Source organism: Protopterus annectens, chromosome 10.part0 (genome assembly GCF_019279795.1).
Source record: "Protopterus annectens isolate FY-2018-M chromosome 10.part0, PAN1.0, whole genome shotgun sequence".
Classification (NCBI taxonomy): Eukaryota; Metazoa; Chordata; order Ceratodontiformes; family Protopteridae; genus Protopterus; species Protopterus annectens.
Genome location: NC_056744.1, coordinates 493,514,454 through 493,531,388, shown reverse-complemented (window position 1 = coordinate 493,531,388; position 16,935 = coordinate 493,514,454). Strand labels below are relative to the sequence as shown.

Sequence of the window (16,935 nt, the reverse complement as noted above, 5' to 3'; positions counted from 1 at the left end):
AGGGCAGCAACCAGGAACTGCTAAACACAAGCTACCTTTTACTTGTTTTTGTCCATTTTTGACTTAAAACTGCTACTATTTTCAGACGAGTTATGAAATGTAAAGGTTATGCCACAATCTTAGATTGGGCTCAACACCTCCCCCATACTTTCTGTACACTGTCTTTCGTAGCATAAAGCACACAAGTACCATACACCTATTTGTTATAAAACACTGTTGTCAACAGACACATTCCAATAAATACATGACTTAGTTCCATTTTAATTCATTCATTTTTCTAAGTCTCTTCCCTGAAATGCCTCTAGGGAGTCAAGTCCACCCCTATCTATCTATAGTTCTTTTTTAATGGCTGACTTGAGCAGCTGTCATGAGGCAGTCATGAAAGTTTGCTTATCTCCCATAACCCTTTTACATGCACTGAATATGTGACTGCTGTGTGGACAGGACAGAGGTTTTCAGTTAGGCTAATCTATTTTACAGTAGCATGGATATGTAGGAATACTGACAATGCTGGAACAGTGCCAATGTGTGCTTAAGTATATGTACTTTGTAGCAGATTCACCTATTATCCTTCCTTAAAGATGTGCCACTATTAACAACCATGCAATCCTATTAACCTCTGGCAAGGGTGCAACAGACATATGCCATTTATGACATAGTCTGAATATATATATATATATATATATATATATATATATATATATATATATATATATATAATATATATGTGTGTGTGTGTGTGTGTATATATATATATATATATGATATAAATAGAAAAATATAGATATAGACAGAGATAGATATGGGTCTACTTCTAAATTTTGAAGTTTCAAAACTTCGACTTTCTTATGGTCAAGACCATAAGATCAAAGTTTTGAAATTCAAACTTTTTAAATGGAGATCACTGTACAGCAAGGAATGGTATTATATTTACCATTTTTCTCAGTGTAGTCTGATCTCATAGTTTGTATATTTAATTAGCAGGAGGTATGGGATGCAAGGGGGCTTGCCCCTGCAAAAATATAAAACAAAAAAATATTTTTTATTTTTATTATATTTTTTAAATTAAATTTTGATGTTTCAAAACTTTGATCTTATGGTCTCACCCATAAGAAATTCGAAGTTTTGAGAGTTTGAAATTTAAAAGTAGACCCATATATATATATATATATATATATATATATATATATATATATATCCACACAGATATATATATATATATATATATATATATATATATATATATATATATATATATATATATATGTGTGTGTGTGTGTGTGTGTGTGTGTGTACTGTGTACATGGAACTACTTTTCTTTGTCGAAATTTCATTACTTCGAAAAAGAAAAGTAGATGCCCACTTTAGCGAAAGTGCATTTCAACAAAAGTGTACTTTCTCTGAAGCCTAGTCGCTGAATCGGCTGACTAAAAAAAAAAACCAAATCACAGAAAACATGTTATGAAGGGGGCAAGCCCCCCCGCTCCCCATGTGGGGGGCTGTGCCCCCCCACACCTCATCTACTTAATACACCAACTTCGAGATTGCACTACAGTGAGGAAAAGGGAATATTCCCCTTCTGCTGTGATCTCCGTACTTCGTTTTCGAAGTTTTAGTACTTCGAACAACTGGTCTCGACCAAGTGGGTTTCGAAGTACTGAAACTTCATACAAACGAAGTAGACCCATATATATATATATATATATATATATATATATATATTTTATATATATATGTATATATATATATATATATATATATTTATATATATATAGATAGATAGATATATAGATATATGGTTCTACCTCACATAAACGAAACACCACAACACCGACAACGCAATCACCGACACCACATAACCGACAGTACAAAAACACGAAATCCCACATGCCCGACAACGAAATAACCGACGGTACACAAACACGAAACCTCATACACTTCACACACCACAATCAACAACCAAAACACATTCCCCATCCAAAATCCACATAGACAACACAAGCACACCAAAATCCCTACAAACCCACACTAAACCACACATACACAACTACCTACAACCCTGACCCAAACCCTAACCCTAAGGTCCGTCACTACCGACACTTACCTGACCCGCTCCCTAACCCTAACTCACTTATCCCCCTAACCCAAACACAATCACTACCAAGACACTTACCTGACCCGCTCCCTAACCCTAACTCACTTATCCCGCCTAACCCAAACACAATCACTACGACACTTACCTGACCCGGCTCCCTAACCCTAACTCACTTAACCCACCCCTATCCCCACTTACCTTACTCGCACCCTAACGTCCGTCACTACCGATACTTACACAGCCTTTTCCCATTTCGCATCCTCGGCGCGGTGCTTTCATCCGTCGGGTCGGTCTTCTGCTTGTCGATCTTCTAGGTCCCGTCGCGTCGGTCTTCTGCACTGTCGATCTTCTGGGGCTCGCGATTTCCCTGTCGATGTTCCGGCGTGTCGTTGAAGTGAGGTAGAACCAGATATATATATATATATATATATATATATATATATATATATATATATATAGATAGATATATATAGATATATATATATATATATATATATATATATATATATATATACACATATATATATATATATATATATTATACAATGGGATGTGTTACAATTAAGCATATATACCACAGTTTTATTCTGTTTAAATTTTAGATATTTTAAGAGGCTTTTTATTCAGGATGCATTCTTCAGTAATAGTCTGCTTGGTTAAACTTTATGTTTAATACGTTTTTCAATACTAAAAATGTAGACTGTCCCTAAATTCTTCATAGCGGAAGTATGATGAAGGATTATTCTTTGATGTATAGCTGTGGGGGGACTAAATTGCAAAAATTCTAGTCACGCCCCTGCTATCTGAGCAATAGTTGCAGTTCCTGAGCCTCTAGGTAAACTTGGATTGGTTGGGTCAAAATTAAAGCTTTATCTCTTTGCATTACTGAGGCTGACAAATGTTGACAAATTTAAAGCAAACTAAGACATTAATGTGTTTTTATTGCAAAGTCTCATCCAAATTCCAAAAGCTAACAAAGAAGTGATGCCTGAGGTATGCATACTATATGTTTCTATTGACAGGTTAGCAAATAAATAAGTAAATATATAAATAACATACAAACTCGTGCTTTTTTCATTTTATAACAAACAAACAAATGTAAGCCTCACATAAAGAGCATACAGTAAACTCACAGTTAACCAGAACTGAAATAACAAGAACTCTCAAGCAACCAGAAAAAAAAAAAAAACATTGAAGAAATACAATCCAGTTTTCATGTGCTGCGCTTTCTGCCCCCCCCCCCCCACCAAAACATACCTTACGTCTCTAGAGTTTTATAGTTTTAAAAAGGAAGACAGGAATAAATTCCCTCTTTCCCCAACCTAAGAACAAGTCAAACCAAACAAATACTATAGGGTACAATATTAGTCAGGGCTATTTTTAATAGTAACTCTCAAGCAACCAGAAACTACAGTTATCCGGCACCTACCAATCCCCATGGGTACCGGTTAATCGAGAGTTTACTGTAACACTTTGAGGGCCTAAAATGGTTCATCATTAAATTATCATTCAACTATAAAAACTGCATTATTTTCCTGCTTTGTTTATCATATATGTTACAATAATGCCCTTCCTATTCAATATATTCTGTATTGTCTGTTGAATATGTTCTGGACTATATTGTTTTCCACAATTGCATGTATTCCTCTGCCTCATTTCACAGCTGGAAATTGTGCCTGGACAAGCCCTCCCAATTAACAAATTCAGAAGAAATAAATGATAAATAAAACCTATGAAGTAAGTAGTGGTACAGAGCAGTGATTTTTTAGCCAAATGCCCCATGTTTTTTCTTAAATGAGAAGAAAGTCATAAAAAGCAAATTAATATTTAAAGCAAAGAAATTGAGCTATTGTATTCATTCATGTATTCTTTTGATAACCAGGTAGGTCTATAAGCAGAAACTTAGAGCCTTTATAGCCATGACTAAGCCACAATGGCAGAGAAATAGCAAGATAGCTACAAACATGCAGTATATGATTAAATATTCTGTGGTATAGCAGTAAAGGAAAGGGAATGATATAACAAGCTCAAAACTGTCATACATTAAGGATAATATGAAGTGTACTCTGATCAAACTTCCTTCTTGAAGCATGTTCATTTCTGTTTAAAGTAGCATATGCATTGATTTAACTGTAAGCAATTCAAAAGAAGTCATTGAACAAAACAGTGTAAATGTACATATTTTCATAGTAGGGAAAAATATTTCAGCTTTTCTACTTTGGCTGAGTTTAAAACAAACATGAAACCCCAGGAACACATAACTACATGAGGTGCTCAGCTCCCAAATGTAAATAATGCTTTGGCACCACAAATTTATTACTTAAATTATAACATCAGTTATGACTTGGGCGGTAGCTGAAATGAGCTAGCTATATTTAATTCTCTACAAACAAGCAAAAAATGAATAAATGAAACAGAGCTAAGATATCTGGAAATACAAAAACTCATACTATAATAAAAATGAGTAATTAAAAATGGGTTAATTTTCCAAAAGTTATCAAAGAATTTTCTGCTTTGTTTATTATAATTTCTAAGCACTGGTTAAATAAGTAACTTAAAAACTCACATATGTCAAAAAAGCAATATCATGAAGAGAATGATATTTCATTCTAAATTATCTTCATAATGACTGTTTTTAATCATATGCTTTTTAGGTGTTTTTCAGCTGGTAAAGAAGATATATAAGCAACATGTTTGTTTTTTTCTCAAAAACATGTAAAGTAACTTGTAGAGTACTAAGAACAAACAGTTGCATACACTGTGAAACATCTTACTAAATCCTATTTTGTAAAATTAAACTTGCTGAAATAGCATTCAAGGACAGTAAAACATCCTGTGAGCTTGTACTTTTATTCAAAGTTCCTTCCTTCATTCATTTATTCATTCTCTGATATGGTTGCAGGGAGACAGACTCCAGCTTGAAGCTCACTTGGCAGATATCAGAGGAAATAATCTAATCTATTTTAGGATGCATATACACATCTATTTACAATCTGCATACACAACTACTGATAGTTTGGAGGATCATCAAGCAAAAACCCACTCCAATACACAGAGGAGAAGCAAACTCCACAAAGAAAGCACCCCAGCCAGGAAAAAAAATGGAGAACCAATCACCCCAGGAGGAGAAAAACTACAGAGGTGTTATTTTACTAACGTAACTGGTGTGGCTGTGTCACTCTTTTAAGAAATGGCAGCATTAAAAATGTGTGCGTGTGTGTGTGTGTGTGTGTGTGTGTGTGTGTGTGTGTGTGTGTGTGGTAGGGCAATGTGATATCTCCTGCACTGATTCTATCATCATCCATAAAAGGTTTAAGTATATGGACAGAATTATGTTCGATGAAATATTTGTTGGAAAGCATTTTGAGAAAACATTACTGATATGTGTTTTAATATGCTGAAGACTGATGGCTGCTCTCAGGCAATAGAATCTTGTGAGAGGGGGGCCCATCCAATAATGCGGGTCCCATATGCAAGGTGATTGAACATCACACAGCTTAATCTGCAGTAGCAGTCTGTTGCAGAGGGGGGCCCATCCAATAATGTAGGTCCTGTATGAAAGGTGACTGCATATCAGACAGCTTAATCTGCAGTGAAGTCTGTTGCAGAGGGGGGGGGGGGCATCCAATAATGTAGGTCCTGTATGAAAGGTGACTGCATATCAGACAGCTTAATCTGCAGTAGCAGTCTGTTGCAGAGGGGGGCCCATCCAATAATGTGGGTCCTGTATGAAAGGTGACTGCATATCAAACAGCTTAATCTGCAGTGAAAGTCTGTTGCAGAGGGGGGGGGGCGTCCAATAATGTAGGTCCTGTATGAAAGGTGACTGCGTATCAGACAGCTTAATCTGCAGTGGAAGTCTGTTGCAGAGGGGGGGGGGGCATCCAATAATGTAGGTCCTGTATGAAAGATGACTGCATATCAGACAGCTTAATCTGCAGTAGCAGTCTGTTGCAGAGGGGGGCCCATCCAATAATGTGGGTCCTGTATGAAAGGTAACTGCATATCAGACAGCTTAATCTGCAGTGGAAGTCTGTTGCAGAGGGGGGGCCATCCAATAATGTAGGTCCTGTATGAAAGGTGACTGCATATAAGACAGCTTAATCTGCAGTAGCAGTCTGTTGCAGAGGGGGGGGGCATACAATAATGTAGGTCCTGTATGAAAGGTGACTGCATATCAGACAGCTTAATCTGCAGTGGAAGTCTGTTGCAGGGGGGGGGCATCCAATAATGTGGGTCCCATATGCAAGGTGATTGAATATCACACAGCTTAATCTGCAGTGGAAGTCTGTTGCAGAGGGGGGCCCATCCAATAATGTGGGTCCTGTATGAAAAGTGACTGCATATCAGACAGCTTAATCTGCAGTGGAAGTCTGTTGCAGAGGGGGGGCATCCAATAATGTAGGTCCTGTATGAAAAGTGACTGCATATCAGACAGCTTAATCTGCAGTGGAAGTCTGTTGAAGAGGGGGCAGATGGTGGTGCTGTGTGATGCATCTGTCTCTCCATTATGTTTGATTTATTGGCTGCTGAAGATATAGGTAGCTGATTCTAGTATTTTTGTAGCTGTTAGATTTGCTATGATATAAGAGATCCAGGACAACAGGGTCTGTAATGGCTTGGAAGATATGGGCTATAGATTGACTAATCAAAGACCATTTGGTTGTGTACAGCAAAATAAACAGAGCAGAACTTTGCAATTTTTTTTTGTAGGGTTCTTCAGCATTTGCAACCTGTGAACAAGAGTCACTGCATGTCCTCCCTACAGTATCTAGATCCCCAAACCTCAAAGCAGAGTACCAAAAAAAAAAAAGAGGTAAATGAATGCAAGGAACAATTCATTTGGTCAGTCGGTCCATCTAAAAGGGTCTCATTCAGTTGTCATTAATAGCTTAGCATAATGTAATGCATCACAATCCTCTCACTAAGAAAAGCAGTAATCATGAAATCTGTATAACTGTGTGGCCTTGTCATTCTTACATCTACTATGTTTTGGAATTAAAAAGAAACAGGAAGGAATCAGTGACTTGCAAATTTCTTTGAAAACAACTTCAAAACAAAAGAAAAAAAAATCATAAGTAATTTGCTAGTTCATTATAGAACTATTTATACAATCATTTATTTGCTTTGACATAAAGCCAACAGTAAGTCAAAACACTTACGTTTACGTAAGAGACCTTACATGAGTTAACTGCTGTTCATTGACACAATAAGGATTATTGCTGAAATAAAATAATTTTGTTGGTTGCTTATAGACACAATATCAAACTACTTAACTAGCGCTTAAGTATATGCATACATACGTAAATATATTTTCAGTTAAGAGAGCCAATCCTTCTTGGATTCTGTCACTTACCAAGGAACTGAAGAAGTGAATGGTTAAAAAAAATCTCCAAGAATGCTGGCATCTTTAAAATCTGGTACAGTAATCAATTAAATGCTTTCTTCCAGATAAACATTTGGCTTTAATCAAGAACAAGACAAACAGTATTACTTTTCTATCTGTAGAAAATATATAAAAAAACTTAAAATAAAAGTAATAAACAATAATGATCAAGATTAAAACAGATCCTTTTCAGCTATGATCGAGGCTACAAGATCAAAGGTAAATATAACATATAGGTTGGGCTATGAAATACCACCTTCATGAAAGCCAGCAAGCCAAAAGGATGAAAAAGCCTGAAATACTAATGGGAGAAAAATTCATTTTTGGTTGCTTTTTGCAGGGTGGACCCCCTGAAGGGGGCAAGCTTCCCTCACTCTCCAAACTTATGTATACCAATTCCACAGTCTCATCAATTTGAAAACAGTGGAAATCTCTCAAAACAAGTGAGTCGTTGTCAGTTCACACTTAGAAATCAATGATTTCCTGTGGGAAACAGCATTTGGCTTTTTGCATTCATCTTTTTTTCAACATGCTATTGGACTTCCAGCAATTTTGCCTTGAACAGCTGTGGGGAAGCCACAATATATATATGGACAATTTATTGTAGCTAACCAACCTTCATAATTTTGGAAAGATGAGAAGAATCTGGAGTAGCCACATATAGATAGTTGGAGCGCAGTTCTCAGATTGTCAATTGCCTATAGCACAAGACATTAAGGCACATTAAGCATTGCTGGTGCAATTCTCAAATGTCCACTAGCAGTTATTCTTTAATTTTGAGAGATTTCTGTCTTTGAGGTAATGCAAGAATGGAGATGACAGATATGTTCAGAATTGCATTTTTCACCCTACTGTGTTTCAGACATCTGTCTTCAGTCTTTTAGTTCCTCTGTGTAGATGCTATTGCAGAACCAACAGTACCCAAATGCAAGGCTTCAACCTGGTCTGTGACATTAATAGAACTTGTTGGCAGGATAGATTTGTGCCCCAATGACTCCCCCATCTACGGAATAGACTCCCTCTCCATGTCAAGTAGAGTACCTCACTAGCCCTCTTTAAGAGGAACCTGGACGACTGGATGGGAAACAGAAAATATACCCCTGGAATCCCACCTCTGTCCCTACTGGACAGGGAAAACAGGTGCTGACTTTGTGGGAACATGGATGAAATTCTTGGCTAGGCTTATAAGGGCCTCCAGGCCAATAGCCTAGTATTGTCCTATGAACTGAGTAACGGTATTTTATAATCAGTTTTCCTTCAGGGATCATATCTGAAGAATGGTGCTTCGGGTCAGTATTTTACAAAATAAAACAATACTAACTGAAAAATATGTCTTACCATTTTCTTCACATTATGCCCACGTACTGAATGACTCCGCATATTGAAAACCCTTTAGATTATTTCCCCACTAATTCATTCCGCGCATCAAATGTAGGTCATTGCTGAAGAAGGCCAGAGAACTAGACCGCCTTCCCTGTCAACACAAACTAAATAAATAATTTTAAAAAGATGCTCCTTTTATCAAGTGACTGCACAAATTGCTCAGAAAAATTAAAAAGAAATATACCTTCATACACTTTTCTACCGCATACCTCTCAACTTCTTAGAGCAAGAAATCTGGACAAAGCCATACATAAAAGTGGGACAAAGGCCCAAAAAATAGAGACAATTTCTAAATATTGTTCTTATAAACTTAGAAAGTTGATAGAAAAATAGGTTTTGCATTAGCATGAATTTACTGAAGGGTATGGAATCTGAAACTCAAATGTCTGTCATTATTTTCTAACTTTAGTCCTTAATGATTTGCCACTAATTTGTCAGAAAACCACAGTTTTATGAAAAATGGACCAAAAATATTAGGCAAAAATCTGCACATTCTGCGAAAATCTGTACAGTTGAGAGGTATGCCGGGGTGGGGGTCGGGTGACATTCCATTATACACTCTCTAAGTGTAACTAAGGACTCTTATGGCCACAAACCCCAGCCATTTATATATGTTGAATCATCTAAGACTGAGTAATCCTGAAGAAATGGAAATAGTACAATGTAATACCCAATGTTTACTTTAATATATACGTGTTATCTTCATTTTGGCTAACAGAACATTAAGCTATATGCCCTGGTTTTCAGGACTTGCAATCAATAGTAGTACTTAATAAATGATTCTATCAATAAATGGACACTTATCATCGGTGTTTCACTAATTAGTCCCTCTGCAAAGTACTTTATTCGCACAAGAATAACCTAAACAGTCATTGTCAAATAAGTCTTGAATGTTCTCATAAACTTATTGATTATTTATATTATTATTATAAAGTAAACATTGCATTTAGATCTGCCTTATATCTTCGGCAACCCACTCTGGAAATCTACTATATACCTGTTCCAACCACTGTGAGAACAGAAATAAAACTGATTATTTATATTTTATATATCACATGCCACAGAAGCAGAAAATAGGTCTGGAGGACATATTGTTAGAATTTTCTTGGTATAAGCCTTAATTTTGATATTACTTTTCAGCTGCAGAAGAATTATTTTTTTCTGAATTATACAGCTTTTGTGTTGTATGTTTAAATGTATACTTATTTTCTTATGCTAACAAAAAAAATAATTTTGTCTTCATTTACATTAAGTGAAAATTATTTTGCTTTATTTTGTTTTGTTGATATGTGTGCGTCTGTGAGTGTGTGTATCTCTCTCTCTCTCTCTCTCTCTATATATATATATATATATATATATATATATTTTTTTTTATTATTATTATTTATTTATGGCATATTGCCAACAAATAAATGTAATATGAATTCACAAAAGAAAATGATATTGCCAATGGCTCTAAAGATAGGGAAATAATATAATAAAATGTGATAGGTATGCACTCACATTGTGTGTGTGTGTGTGTGTGTGTGTGTGTGTGTGTGTGTGTGTGTGGTTGTGTCTGTTTGTCTAAGCATACAAACAGATGTGCTAATGTGGTTTCCTATTTTAGTCTACCCCATGTACACACAAACATACACGCCCACACACACACACACACACACACACACACACACACACACACACACTTATCAAAGGCTTGCTAATTTTGCTAAGTGACCATTATATATTGCTTCTAGCTAATGTTGTAGAACTTTTCTCCCCAAGCCTTACAGTAAAGAAAACTTTGACTCAGTGGTGCTAATGCACATAAAAATAAAATAAAGTACATCTGTTCATAATAAAGTATTTTAACTAAAGGACATCTGTTCATAATAAAGTATTTTAACTAAAGTACATATGTTCATGATAAAGTACTTTAACTTCTATTTAATATTTAAAAGAAACCAGTTGTTTTTATTATATAATAGTCAATAATTTCAGTGGATAACTATATTTCTTCACTTAACTATGAAAAGGTAACTCACCAATTCATGCTGTCTTTCCCTTTCAGACTTCACCAAGGCAATGACTTTCTTTATATTTTCTTTTAAATGAAAAGCCATCATTTAAAGAAATGTAATTTCTTTTTTGACTAATGCACTCTCTGTTAAACATATAGGAAGCCATTCCCTTTACTTAAGGCAAATACATATTATAAGATTCCACGTTCTCCAGAATGGATTTTATATTTTTATGCATTATCTCACTACAACATTATAATGGATATGGTATTATACATTAAAGGTTTATGAACTCTACAAAAAAAAACTATAGCTATAATGCTATAAAACGGGCAAGACTAAAAATGTCCATTTTTGAAAATATTTCCAACATAAATTTAATTAAGCAGTTTAAGCAGTCCATTGCAGTTCACACATTATAGTTTTCAGGGGGTTTCTCTTTCATAAGGTAACAACATTAAGGAGTTCAAATGTTTCATACTGGATAAAACATTTTCAGAATTGCATATTTTTATGTGAAAATGCAATTAAATGAAGACATTCGAGATTTCATCTCTCTCCCCAAGTTCCATCTTTAATCCATAACTTGCTTCTTCATGTGTACAGAATTGATTTGTATTAAGCCATTTAATAAAACTATAACGTGTAGACCATCTGTCTGTTTTACTCTGAGACTATGGTCATGCAAGATTGTGGCTAGAAATTGTTACAACATATAAAATATTTCATTTGGAATGTATCTAGCTGCAGTCAATATAGCATATGTTTACTGACATTACATCTGTGGGTGACACAAAATGAATTCATTACCGGCCATGTTGGGTAGTTGAGGAATATTACTCATCCAGCAGTATCATTCATGCTTAAAGCAGTGGGCATTGTTTTATCAGTAAAGTTGTTTCTAAAAAATCCTAATTAAAAGCTGTTGGACTATTACATTCAGTAGTACCATTTCAATGCTATCAGTTACTGCTTAAATGCTTTGAGAAACTAAAAATATAAAAACTGTAGATTTTTCTTTATCTCATTCGTATCAAAACAGTGTCAAACAGTATGCAGAAATCAATATTATAATATTGTCTTTTCTCACTGTAAGAGATTACTTTGAAGTTGACCTTCATGTTCCATAATATGTTACATACACAACAAGGGCAGGAAATGAATAACATAAATAAATGAATGAAAAAACGAGTTTTGATAAGTTTCACCTGTTTATTTGCAAAGACAAATTGAGAAACTATTTTGTGATTTCAGCAGCTGTAAATTAAGGTTCGCACACTGTGGAAAATGAATCTATAATATTAAGTTAGGTGATGGGTGTGCATGTTTTACCTCCATTGTATAAGAGGAAGAAAACTAATGACCTACTTCTGTAACTGACTTCACAGTTTCTCTGATACAATGCTGTTTTATTCAAGCTGAAATCAATATTTAGCAAACAAACAATAGTCTAAGAAATGACACAAAGGATACTCTACTAATTTACTGTAGAATCACCCACCAACTACCAAGTGATATGATGATGCATGCCACAAACACAGTGAAGTACTTGCAAAGTCATCTACACCTTCTAAGTATATGACATCACTGGAATAGAAGACATCACATGGAATCTTAGAACTCATATTCACAACATACAAGACAGTGTTCAGCTGAAATCATCTACAGCAAGCAATGTTTATAGTTTGTTTACTGACATGTTCAAATCTATTGTCGGAACAGCAGAGATTAGAGCAGTTAATTTGATAATTGACTTTACTAATACATTTTAACATCAGTTGTCTACACTTGGCCAGATGGCACCATACATAACAGGATGCTCTACATAAAACTGAGATCATTTTACCTTTTTTCTTGACAGCGTTTTTGCAAATGTATGCCTTAGGAAGTCATTATGATGGAATGCAGGCAGAGTTTAACTCATAGATTTATGTTTACTTGTGATTTTAGAACTATGTATCACAAGTACTTAGAATGGACAGAATGGACCTGTCAGTATTGTGTACCACTTAAGCTTTCACTAGAAGGAATATAATTTCAGATATAATGAATGTTGGTATTACATAAAACAGTAGCATTGTAAAGTGCCTGAAAAACAGGTTTCACAACCATTCATGGGAGCAGATCCCTTGACAAAGCAATACAAGGGGTATAGCCATACAGTAGATAGCATGGTCAACTTGCAATGTAGAAAGCATATTTCTGCTTTTTAAGATGCACCATTCTCAATGAAATTCTGAAATTTTCTGTATATATATCCCCAACCACGAAAGCATGTTCACACTTATGCTATAATGTCTACCTAGATCATTACAGTATTCAGACCCAGAGCCCCAGGGAGATTACTTCATACCTGCATTTTTTTAATAACTATTACCTATCCCTAGCTGGCTTCATAAAGAAATATAAACCAGCATGGATAATTTTGAATGGATGACATGGGGAATACACAGAATACATATCTTAAGTGCCTCTTCCCTGAATACTTTTTCATTTGTGCATGCACTTAGGTATGCATTTATCTGTTAAAAATGCAGTCAGGGAAGAAGATAGTAAAGTAATGTACTCACTTATAACCCCATAACTGGCAGCCGTACCTTTAAAAAGAAAAGCTGAGCCATATCCTTTTAATTACCTTAACACACTCACACGCAATACCTCACATCATCGACCCCCTCCCCATCCTAGTTGGCGTGTTAGATCTACTTCACATCTTTTGGACTGTGTAGCATTAAGCAACTTTCTTGTGCTAGGAAATGTTTCTGATGTCCCTGAGTTGCTTTTTGGTGGTGTTGTAAAACGCCAGAAACGTTATTATTTACCTGATGTGCTTATACAATTCAGTCAAAGCTCACAAACTCTCAAGACCAGAATTAGGGACAACTGCATTTTTTGAAGGAACAAAAGTCAAAATTGGGGGCACTAAATATAACTACCAGTGATTTCGAAATTTGTTAGATAAAATGTTGCATGTATTAACATGCACTTTTGGAAGTTAAAGAAGTTTGTAATTATAATAAATATCCTTATTTGTTAATTGTAATCTGCCATTTTTTCTATGACTGACTTTGGGAGGGTCATAAAAGAAATTATGAAATAAAATTGTGGATATCGGTGATAAATCAGGGTCAGCTAAGAAGTATGAAAACATGCAACTGGAAATGGGTGTCTCAGATTTTCGCATCTTTAAAAATGCCATAATCAGATATCCAAAGATCCTTCTCCCTCTTAAAGTTTAACCTGGGTCCATTCCTGTCAACCTCTGAACATTAAAAATCATAGTACATAGCTTTAAAAACATAGCATAGGGTCAAAAAGAAGAACACTGCATTTTTTTTTTCACAACAGGTTACTGGAAGGGTGTCTTTGCATTGCGTTAATTTATTTATTTCGTCAGATGTGTACCCATAAACAGGGCTCACTTTGAGATAATATTGTAAATCTGGGGGGGGGGCAAGGCTAAAATTGAGGGGCGAAATCAGAGCACAGTCTCTAAATCATAGCAATTAAGGTATACGCCTGGAGTAAGTCACCAACCACTAAGCCATGGCATATGACTACCTCCCCAAATCCTCATTCCACCCAATGTCAGGCAATGATTTTAGTAACACTGTGCCAGGATAACCCTGCAAGTTGTCTGGTCTTGTTTATTTGTGAGCGCTTTATGTGTCATTTTCAGGGAGACTGGGGGGGGGGGCATTTTTCTCTTATTTGAAGAAGTAGCAGCTAGGCAGACACATCACTGACAATCCCCAGAACTAAAGAAGCCTATCAGCCCGCCAGTTCATATCACTCCTTGTACCTCTCAGCTGTCTTTGATTTTACAGAACGTCCCTGATTTAGCCTCATATTTTGCCCTGTCCTTCGTAACATTCCTAATTTTCTGGATAATCGCAGTGAATTACAGTTAAACAGCAACACCAGGCATTACAGTTTATCTCTTGAAAAACAAATCTGTAGCTGGAGTGTGAGGAGTGACCTCTCTTTTTTTCTGGGGGCCCTTGTGCAGTAAGGTTGAATTAGCCCCTTCCACCCCACCCCCACACCGAATTATAAATACATTCCAGACAAATCTTCTGCTAAGGGTGCCTGTTGATGTTATTTCAAAGGTGCCCTCTTATGAAATAAGTAACTGAGTGGACTTGGGTGGAGATAAATGCAGTATACTTATCTCGATTTAGTTCCTTCAGTATGCAAATTATCTGTCCATATCTTACGAAAGATAAAAGTATGCAGTCAACAATAAATGTATTGTGAAGTATACTCATTTTTGCAGCATATTTAAGTGTTTCTGCCCCACTCTGCAAGAGGTCAGTCTTTAAATACATTAGGCTGGTCCCAGGTCGAGTTCAAGGTCTAGAACACCATACATATACATATATATTACACACACACACACACACACACACACACACACACACACACGCTGTTATTAGACTGTTCTAGTTATCTGCTGCTTTCTTGACTTTATAATACAGACGAAGTTGGTATGTGGGGTGTGTATGTGCGCATCTGTGTGTGTCGAGCAGTGCACACCTGTTTGACATTGACTGCTAACATCTGTCCACTTCTCAGCTCCCGGACAGAATGCTTTTAAGCAAAAATCTCAGCTGACAGAGATGCAAACGATGAAGGAGTACAGAAACGGTTTTCTAGTGCAACAATGCATGTATAAAAACTCATTCAAGTAAAAGCAAACACTTCTTTCGCGAAAATGCAAGTCATGTAGTTACAACATAGGAGCAGTGCTGAAGGTGAGAATTAATTAAGTACTGGTTGTTGCATGAACAAGAATAGTTAAGACAAACTTAAAACAGAGTGCGGCAGATGGCATTCAGACATACAATCGCAAATTAAAACAGAACCTGCACCAGGGGCATTTTAGAGCTGAGCAAGTCCTGTAAATAAGAATGGCTTACCAGATGAAATCTCAAGGAAACGATGAGAATTGTCATGCAACATCCACGGCTTAGCTGGATGGAGCTCATGATGTACAGAGCAGGCAATAGCTGGCATTCTGAAGGAATAATGCAATCAGAAGTTCCATTCCAGAAAGGCAGACGAAATAAACTCCAATGCAGCAGCATTCAACAAAAAATAATAATGTAGAATAGCTTTAACATATAAATATATATATATACTGGAAATGGAACTCGTGTAAGGAAAGAACGAATCGCTTAATCCAAGAGAGAGACCTCCATGCACAGAGCTACGGCAGAACTAGAAATAAACGTGTTTTAGTATTTATAGACAAGTTGAACTAGACGCAGCGAGGAAGCTGAAGGCACATAGAAACAGTAGATAGACACAATCTTGCTGCTATCCAGAAGAAACGCAATGATTTGGGTAGCCTGTAGAGTCCAATGGAAAAAAAATGAGAGGAGACAAGGGATGCAGAATTCCAGTACCAAGCAAACGCCTCCTATGCTTCAGTTATCCTGCAGTGCTAACAGTAAACTAGAAATGAAAGGGTTGCTCTGTAGAAAGCAAGCAAGGTCTTGATTTTGTGAAATAAGTGTAGGTTCCACCTGGGCTTTTCGACAGACCCTCCCACTGCACATCTGTGGTCCATGGGGAGGAATGAAGACTCTCAGTCCAGAAGGAATGTAGGCGCTGTAAGCACAGGAAGCTTCAGCTTTTCGTAACAGGGAAAAGATGATGTTTTGGGCAAGGGCTGGGGATGACTACACACACACACACACACACGCACACACACACACGTACATTGATGAATTCTGCAAAGTGATTTTCGGGTATGTGTGTAGTCACACTGAACTAGGTTGGCAAATATGCAGAAAATATTCTGGAAGAAGTGGAGCTGACGGGCGTAGCAAAGAAAAACAGAACAATGATTTAAAAACATCCCCATTAAAATAGCTAATTTTAGTTGGTACAGTAATGGAAAGTGTGTGAAGTGCAATTATTAATTGATTTAAATGAATAAAATAGATATTTATACCCCTTCAAATGATAATCATTAGTAGGAATAGAGAGACATTGTACTCATTTGCATCCAAATGTGTTTGTCCCCCAACATTTGCATGGTGTTGTTAAAGTTTTAGTAGCCTTAT

General features: G+C 36.2%; 1 protein-coding gene across 1 annotated transcript in view; it reads right to left on the bottom strand.

Annotated features, from left to right (window-relative positions):
* The window catches only part of LOC122813203 (BMP/retinoic acid-inducible neural-specific protein 3), a 1,411,290-nt gene extending 1,394,718 nt beyond the window's left edge, over nt 1-16,572 (bottom strand). The window contains exon 1 of the mRNA XM_044085383.1: nt 15,784-16,572. The gene's annotated coding sequence lies outside the window, so the exon portion shown is untranslated. The remainder of the gene's footprint in view (nt 1-15,783) is intronic.
* Nucleotides 16,573-16,935: the final 363 nt, after the last annotated feature.